Here is a 3,466-nt window from a genome sequence, read left to right as displayed (position 1 = left end):
ATACAAGTCTTATTTGTAATCCAATCTGAGTGTTTCTGTGTGACTCAGAATTACAGCATCCCAACATTTTGGTTTTTAAAGCTGTATTCACCAATGAAAATAATATTTTAATGTTAGAGCACCAAAAGCCTATGTTCTGCTGTGCAATCTTCTGGAATTGCATATTGTACCTCGTCAATTAAATTGTTTGAAAATTAACGTTGGACTGAACTTAGATGTGTAAGAGAGGAATCAACCCAAAGATAAGCTGTAAAGCTCACTGCTTATGATGGTTTTCTAATCTGTAAAGAAATAGATGAAAAGCTGCAAGTTTACACTGCTCCTCGGACTCTGAATTGTTTTTACTCTTTTAGAAAAACATAGAGTCATAAATTGCTTCTTCCTCTTTATTTTCTCCCTAAGACTATCTCCTTATTTATTATGGTGCAATTTCCCTGCTTCTGGTAGTATGTGTTTCCTAAGTCTGTGAGGCAGGCAGTTTTAGAAAGGTATATTGCAAAAGTTTTGATGATACCATTCTGTCCTCGACTTGCCCTTCCTTCAAGTTTTTCTTATGCACTTCCCTGTCCTACCTAGTTTCTTTAATGGATTATAAACTTTTGCTTCATCTCACTATACCTGCACATGCCCATGAGCAACCTCATGTTGGTGCCACTGTATGAAATAGTGTTTGACTTGTAAACAAACATGCAAATGGGTTCTTTCCCCTTAAGCATCCTTTGTGCCTCTTCTATCCACTAATTCATTTTAGGATATTGATGCATCTCTTTTGAGTCCAGAGTTGTAGGGCTTGATCTTCCAAGGCTTTGGGAACATCTTGTGCGTGTGCTCCAGATTCCAAAGTCATGAAGAGACAGCCATTGCTCTGGAATGAACAAGTTGCTTAAGTCAAAATGCCACCCTTTACTCTTTTTTTCCCCCACATGAGTTATGCCTGAAGTGCATGACTTGATCTCTATTTTTAATACTATGGCCTTGGTACAGGTTGAACTTCAAAAACTATCGTTATGTCCTGGACTTTGTTTTTGCCATCGAGGAGATCAACAGGAGCCCCCAGCTGCTCCCCACCCTGTCTCTGGGTTTCCATGTCTACAATTCCTTCCACAGTGATGTCAGCACCTTGGTGAGCACCCTGAGGTGGTTATTGGGATGGGGTCAGATGATCCCTAATTACACCTGCCAGGCACAGAACAAGAATGTGGCTGTCACTGCAGGAACCACACCAGCATTCTCTGCCCATATTGGGACACTGTTGGAGCTCTACAAAATACCACAGGTATGAGCATGGTGGAGGGATGGATCTGGAGGGACTGAAGTTTTCCTCCTTGGTGAAATTCTGTGGCCACTCATGTGGAAAAGAAGAAAGTGGTTTTGCATGTCTCTCTAATAGGAAAAAACCTACCACAGATAGTTCTTGAAATGGTGGATTCATTATTTTGGTGTGTGAATCTGAGAGAGGGATGAAGTAGCCAGAGGCTAGCGTCACTGTCTAAAGCAGACCACAGGAGCTTCTGGAAGAGTGGTTGCCCAAATTCTCTCAAAGGAGTGGAAGCTAGATATTCTGAAATAATCATACCCTAGTTATTTATCGAATAGTTAATAAAATTTTATATGTAAACATGTACTTAAAACCACTTTACACTCTTCAAATGCTTTACAAATAGTCACAAATTTAATCCTAATATAAGACAATGAATAGGTAACGTTATTATGGGACTTTTTAGAGATATAGAAACTAAGATGGATAGAGGTTATTTAACCTTCTCAAGTGCGTTAAGCTAATCACATTAGAGTCAGGATTTGAACCCAGGCAGTCTGGCTTCAAAGCCAAGCTTCCCCTCAATCACTTCTACCATCAGATAATATTGCTTCATACTCACAGTGTTAGCACCAAGGATGTAAGTTTAGCTAGCTGATCATATGAATTTTGTTGAAATTCTGTTTATTTTTCTTCCAGAGAACTCAATATGGAACACTTTTTCTCTTTTGATTCAGACAACCTATGGAGATTTTGATCCTGTACTGAAAGGTAAGGACTAGTTTTCCTCTCTCTATCAGATAGCTCACAAGGACACATCTCTAGTCTTCAGAATGGTCTCATTGTTGACACGTTTTGGCTGGACCTAGGTAGGAATCTTAGTATCAGTTGATACAAAAGGTGAGCAATTCCTCTGGGAACTTAGAAGAGAGATGACTAGGAACGGTGCCTGCCTGTGACTAAGATACCTGTGAGCAAGAGGACGTACACTTCAAAAGATTGGACATGCATAGCCAGAAGCACAGACTCATAAGCCAATGTGTTTATCATTTATGGTGACACAAGTAGATTAATAAATGTGAGCATTGCAGGAAACCATTGTTTAACCACTCAGAAGGTGGGGATCACTACACCACAGTGGGATGCTTCTTTTATTCCACTTCACCCCTTTTTCCATACCTACCATGGGAGTCTTTCCTTTGCACACCAGAACTTTGAGATATCTGGATTTAAACACTCTCTATGGACAGTTAGCCCCTCTAAATACCAAGAAGACTTTTTCTTTACCAAATGATGGCTTGAACTTTTCAACTGCTCATTTGCAGGAACTGAATGTGGAAAATTTTGGAGTGTCCATTCAATGCCTCCCTGGAGTCTCTGCCAAAGGAAAAATTAGACACGACTATGTCTGGATCCGGCTACTACATCTATGATGCTGTGGATGTGGTGGCCTGAGCCCTCCATGAAATACTTCTTATAAAAGCAGAACAGGGGTCCATAATGGATGCAGGCCAGCTCATGTTTCTCCCTTAGCAGGTAAAATTCTCCCTTAAATAGGATTCTCATTATTGTTCTTTTAGGATCTGAGAGTTATTTTATTTGGGTATCGAATTGTGATTGTCACATTGTCACAGATCAGCAGTGACTTGTGCATAATGAATTACTGTTCTTTCTTACAGGTTGCAAGTAAACCTCTAATGATTGTAGGGTCTAATTAGCAACAGTGTCAACTCTTTTAACTGGAAATAATTGATTAAAGACTTTCACTGTGAGAGGTAAGTGCTCAAGAGAAAACAATGACAATTCATCCCAGGGAATTAAAAAATTCAGGGACTTCCAAAATCTAGTTCTGGCCCTATCCCTTGATATCTTAAATGCTTCTGGGGAAAGGACAATTTATTTGAACTTCCTGCATTTTTCTAGAAAGGCTACTGATAGCTAAATAAATATTTCCCCATTGAAATTTAAAATGACTTTTGGAAGCAAGGAGTTTGATCCCCTTTTTACAGATCAGAACCCCAATACTATGAAATATATTTTAATTCCCCAAGTCCTTATCAATTCTACTTAGATGAATTTGTACATGAACCTAGACTTTTATAAATCCAAAACCTATGAATAATATGTCTTGAAACTCTTGCTTTCAGGTACGAGGAAGTGAATGTCATGTCAGATCTAAATACACACATTTATTGCGAATATATATTG

At 39.0% G+C, this 3,466-nt stretch overlaps 1 long non-coding RNA gene across 1 annotated transcript; it reads left to right on the top strand.

The window, feature by feature from the left end:
- The first annotated feature begins 1,051 nt into the window (after window positions 1-1,051).
- On the top strand, window positions 1,052-2,598 carry LOC131402056 (uncharacterized). Its single transcript, XR_009218233.1, has 3 exons — window positions 1,052-1,276; window positions 1,958-2,029; window positions 2,584-2,598. It is a non-coding gene; the product is annotated as an uncharacterized LOC131402056 (long non-coding RNA).
- The last annotated feature ends 868 nt before the right edge of the window (window positions 2,599-3,466 follow it).

The sequence above is a fragment of the Diceros bicornis genome, assembly GCF_020826845.1.
Source record: "Diceros bicornis minor isolate mBicDic1 chromosome 3 unlocalized genomic scaffold, mDicBic1.mat.cur SUPER_3_unloc_2, whole genome shotgun sequence".
In the NCBI taxonomy this organism is placed as follows: Eukaryota; Metazoa; Chordata; class Mammalia; order Perissodactyla; family Rhinocerotidae; genus Diceros; species Diceros bicornis.
Note: the sequence above shows the minus strand (reverse complement) of the source record. Positions and strands in the feature narration are given on the sequence as shown.